The sequence below is a fragment of the Corvus hawaiiensis genome, chromosome 25, assembly GCF_020740725.1.
Source record: "Corvus hawaiiensis isolate bCorHaw1 chromosome 25, bCorHaw1.pri.cur, whole genome shotgun sequence".
In the NCBI taxonomy this organism is placed as follows: domain Eukaryota; kingdom Metazoa; phylum Chordata; class Aves; order Passeriformes; family Corvidae; genus Corvus; species Corvus hawaiiensis.
This window is the reverse complement of record NC_063237.1, coordinates 2,400,507-2,406,160: the sequence shown is the minus strand read 5'-3', so window position 1 is coordinate 2,406,160 and position 5,654 is coordinate 2,400,507.

The window sequence follows — 5,654 nt, the reverse complement described above, 5'->3', positions numbered from 1 at the left end:
CCCCAGGCGAGTTCCCAGCTCCTGGGTGAAGGGAGCGTTCCCCCCCAGGAAATCCCTGCTTTGATCTTCCTAGCGCTGCATTGCTGCTTCTCACAGCTCCTGGATAATTTAAAAAACAGAGAGGAGAAGGAAAATATTCTTTTACAGCCTTATTTACTGGTGGTTCTTGAGGAGTCTCCCACAAAATCCGCTCATAGGAGCGTGGCAAGGGAACAGAGGAGGGAGAGCCCTCCGGAATAGCCAGGCTGTTGGATGATACTCACATAAGCTTTGTATTTTCCTTAAACCACCTCAGCCACTTCCTAGAAAGGTGAGGGCGCAAATCCACCCAGAGTGTGCAGAGGACACTGGGGTTTAGCATTTTCCATGCCAACGTCTGGCATGTTCCAGGAGCAGAGAACCCCAGAACAGTTCAGGTTGGAAGGGAGCTCCACACCCATCCCATTCCAACCAAGGGCAGGGACACCTTTCACTAGACCAGGTAGCTCCAAGCCCCGTCCCACCTGGCCTTGAACATCTTGAACACCTTGAACACCTCAGGAAACAGGATATTAGCAGAGAAATTAAAAGGTTTTGGGGACTATACATGACCATGGGAGCCCTGGATGAGGTTTTTCCTAGCTGATGCCATCCCAGAATTGTTGCGGACTCCATCCCCTCCTCACCCAGCCTGCAAACCCTGTCTGCCTGGCACTGTGATGCATCCCATGGTGGTGTGGAGCAGGGAGCAGCTGTGCGGAAGGAGCTGTAAAGAAAATAATCTGACCTATTTCTCTGCAGAAGTGCCGGGAGGAAGGGGCCGGGAAGACGGAGATCCGAGTCCTCTTCCACCCAGCCCCTCCGAGGGTCTCGTGGCCTCGCCAACCAAATTCCAGTTTGCACACTGATGCAGTCTGTCTGACTGGGGGGGAAACTGGTTTGGGGAAAGTGAGGGCAGGACAGGATTTTTGCATGACAAATTTATGTCAACTGCCAAACCCTTTTTCTCAAGTTTTCTATTTATTTTTTAACGTACTTTTGAGGGATGGCCAAACTTAGGGAACTTTAGCCCAAAAGGAATTGTATCCAAAGAATTTATGAGCAACTTAAAAGGAGAAGGCAGTGAGAAGAAACTGAAAGCCAGATGTAACTGCAGTTTTAGATGGCTTTTAGTTTAGTTTCAGATTTTTTAGGGGCTCTGACAGGGAACTGTTGGATTTTTGCAACGGGTCTGCAATCGGGTATTGAGGCAACCGTGAACTTTTGATCACTTATTTCTTGGTCTTCTGCCCACATCCAAGAGGGAGTATCTGACCATCTCATTAACCTCTTGCTTTTAGATGCTGAGATGAGGAAGAGAACAGCAGGAATCAGCAGAAATGCTGTGAAAACATGGAATCAGGAGCTGTGAAACACCCCAAGCAGCGCAGAGCTCCTCTGGAAGGCACACCCTGGGGAAGTAGCTCCAAAGAAAGAAATTGTTCAAATTAAACAGGTCAGCAAGGCCTCGTGTGTTGTATTCTTCGTAACACTCACACTCTGGCCTGACCTGGGAACACCAGCAAACCTTGGCTTTGCTGAGGGATGATCAGGAGGGGGTGAGTTGAGGAGGAAAGGTCCCATTCACAATGGGGACAAGCGGCTTTTGAGGGGGACAAAGCAAACACTCCCCACCAGAAACTGGAGTGAGCTCCTGGAGTGAGCTCCTGCAACGCCAACAAGGGCTCCTTCGGCAAGGACATCCTTGGCTGAACCTCTGTCCGCCAGGGTGGGGTAAGGGATGAGGCTGAGAGATGCTCAAGGCACAGGATTTCCCCGTTACAAAGACGGGCTCAGATCTTCTTAAGCTGGTACCAGTTTTTGAGAGAGAAATCAGTAACAGCACTGCAATGGGGCCCAAGGATTACATAGAAAATCTCAGCTAAACCAGGATGGAGGAGACTTGCACAGATTCCGTGGGCAATGATAAGGGATAATTAGGATAGGGCGAGGACATGAGCATTCTCTGCTGCTCCTTTTCCTCTTCTTTGAAGAAAGGCAGAATCGCAGAGTCACAGGATGATTTGGGTTGAAAGGAACCTTAAACTCACCTAGCCCTGCTAGGCCTTCCACCAGACCAGATTTCTGCAAGCCCTGTCCAGCCTGGCCTTGGACACTTCAGGGATCCAGGGGCAGCCACAGCTGCTCTGGGCACCCTGTGCCAGGCCCTCCCCAACCTCACAGGGAACAATTCCTTCCCAATATCCCATCCATCCCTGCCCTCTGGCAAAACCCATTCCCTCTGTCACCCTATGCCCTTGGAGCTGACACTGGCAGCACCCCTGGCTGGTGTGGAGATATTGGTGTCCAAGCTGGGCAGAGCAGCCTCCTCCTCCTCCCTCCCCTGCCCTGTGCCCTGTCAGCATCGGGGCCTGGTGCTCTCCAGGGTGTTTAGCTCCGCTCTGTGTTTTGCCAGAGACTGTTATTAAGAAATAAGGCTCTGTCTTTTCATCATCCCTCCGAGCGTCTGTCTGACGTCATTCTGTCTGGCAACCGAGCCATCAAAAAAAGGCTCCCCTGGGAGACATTTCTCAAGCAAACAGCCAGCAACAACAAAATAATAACCCATTAAACATAATAAAATGCAAACCCCCACAGCATCTTCCTGATAAATGAGAAGGCAGCGTAACCTTGACTCCAAGCACAGAAAGGTGCCTCCTACCCCAGCCCAGGGCAGGGATGTGCTCTGTGCTTACCTGGGTGATTATCCTCAATTGAAGCTGTTGCAGGGGCTGAGATCATGAGGTTCAAGTCCAGGAACAAATCTGGGCCAGCAACACCTGCTGCCATCACTCCCACCTGCAGAGCCTTCCTGCGCTCCACCGGCACACGGGGACCCGCAGATCAAGCAGGTTTGGCTCTGTGTGGTTTTTAGCAGTTGGGTTTTTCCCCACTGCACGAGGCATTTGTGTGCCTGCAAAGCAAATCTTGGCTCTGCTCCTCCATATCCATTAATTCCTGCAGGTTGCGGGGTGACCAACACCCCTTTGCCAGCTGTGAGCCCCTGGGATGTGTGTAGGCCTCTAGTTTTGGGAGCTCTGGTTTTGATTCGGAGACCTGCTCACTGAAATAGGTAAGACTGAAGGAAGTTCATGCAACCCCACGCAAAACTTCAGCTCCCAAAGTGGGGAAAGGGTCCCCTAAGTGCCTTATTTTCAGAATAAAACCAACCAAACTGTGACTTGGCTCTGGATTTGGATAACAAAGTTAGGAAGAATGGTGTTTAATCATAGAATCATGGAATCACAGAAGGGTTTGGGTTGCAAGGGACCTTAAGGACCATCTAGCCCAGCCCCCTGCCACAGGCAGGGACACCTTAAACCATGGGAGCAGTGTTTGAAGAGGGCTGCCATGGAAGGGAGTGTATTGCAGTGATGAAAAGCCGCCCATTTGAGCTGGATCCCAGCTGAATAATCTTGGATCCATCCCTCACACATCTGTAGCTGTGATCCTGCTTTCCAAGCTGCTTCTCCTCAGAGCACTTTGCAGAGGTCATTGCTCTTTGCAAGCCTCGTTCCCTCTTGCCTTGCAAACATCTCTGCCATTTTCCTCCCTCCTGCTGTGAGGTTTCAGGGCCTTCAGCAGAGCTCCTCTTCCCTTTTGCTGGTGAAACCACCTGCTCCTCACTCAGCTTTCCTGGGAAATGTCCCACCAGCACCTCTGTTGTATAAAACAGGTCCATTTTCATCAGCAGGACCCAGAGCTGAGAGCAGAATTTGCTCCTGCTGACAGCCTGAGGCTGGGACGAGCAACCCAGAGCCCCAAAATGAGGTGTTGGTGGTTTCTTTGTGGTTTCACAGGGTCACTGCTGCGAGGCTGAAATGAAATCCAGTGCAGGAGCTTCCCAAGGAGCAGCTCCAGCAGATCTGGGAGAGGGTGTTGAGAAGTACATTGAGCCTAATGGAATGCAGCAGGATTGTACCCTGCTTCCTGCAGGACCTCAGCCCTGGGCCACGCTGGGGTCTCCTGGGTTTGGGTAGTGCAGCAATCTCAGGGCTCACATTCACTGTTTCCATTTTTTCCCAGGGTGGGAAAACTTTTGGAAATTCCTAGGAAATGTCTCTTTTCTCCTGCTGCTTGAGGCCAGTTTCCTTCCTTGCAGATTGCAATAAAAGCAGCGATGTGCCAGTGAGAACAGAACAGACCAGACCAGAACAGCCTCTCCAGCTCTCCCAGCTATTTCCCAGGAGGTCACTGCTTCCCTCCTTCCCACGGCAGTACCGTGTGTTCCCTGACACCATCCCTCTCCTTTGCAGCAACAGGGGAAACTGAGGCACAAATCTGACCTTTTTAGGAGACCTTCTCCAGACCTCTGTGTGATCTGAAGAGATGGGGCACATACCCCTATTTGCCAGACAGGGATTTGACTGTACTTCCATGCTTCGGTTTCCCCTTGAACAGAGATTTTCTCCGCTCTGGGATCCTACACAGATCTCCCTTTCCAGCTCTCTCAGGTGTGACCCTCACTCCCAAGCCCCCCAAAACCCAAAAAAACCCTTTTTTGATCCCAGAGGGGCTGGTATCTCTCACTCTTGGCTCTGGGGATCTGTAAGGTTTTCCAATCATCTCTTAATGAAAGGAAAGCAGTTTTTATTCCCTCTCTTCCCCGGTCTTGGCAGGGAAGGTGGAATGTGGATGTGGAAAGGTGCAGCCACCTTTCAGGCCAGCAGCTGCTTCGGGGGATGGGTTAGATAAACATGCAGGATTTCCAGGCAGCCCCACACATCCCAGCCAGGGGATTCAGCGGAGCAGGGCTGCGGGGGATGCTGGCCGGGATAATGCCGCGTTCATCCCGGGCCATCCCACCTTGGGAAGCCACAGCAACTGCTCCGCTTGGCAGCTCAGGAGATTGCAGAGATAAAACCAGCTCAGCTTGCTTTGGAAAGAGCTGAAGCACAGAGGGATCTCGTCCAAGACCTCTTTTGGATGCTCAGGCTGTCCCAGCAGGAGGAAGGAGGAACCAACACTGCTTTGAAGACCAAGGCGTGTTTTTCCCCTGTGCCCAGTGAAGGGGGAGCAGGAATATGGCAGGGCTGTTGCCCCAGCACATGTTGGGAGGACAAATCAGGCTCAGGAGTGAAATTTTCCAGGTGTTTTTCCATCAGCTTGTTACCCCCTTGGCTGGTCACCCACTTTGCATGGCAGCGATGGGGCACCTGGGCAGCAGAGGGACCTGATGCATTAATGGGCAGGAGACGGCACCCAGAGAAGGAGGAGTCACAGATGTGGGCAGGCTGGAGAAGATCCACATCTCTGGGCACATGGACGGGCAATGGATGGATGGATGGATGGATGGATGGATGGATGGAGGGAGGGAGGGATGGATGGGATGGATGGATGGATGGATGGATGGATAGGGATGGATGGATGGATGGATGGATGGATGGATGGATGGAGGGAGGGATGGATGGGATGGATGGGGGATGGATGGATAGGGATGGATGGATGGATGGATGAATGGATGGATGGATGGAGGGATGGATGGAGGAAGGGATGGATGGGATGGATGAATGGATGGATGGATGATGGATGGATGGATGGATGGAGGGATGGATGGATTGGATGGATGGATGGATGGAGGGATGGATGGAGGGATGGATGGATGGATGGATGGATGGAGGGATGGATGGATGGAT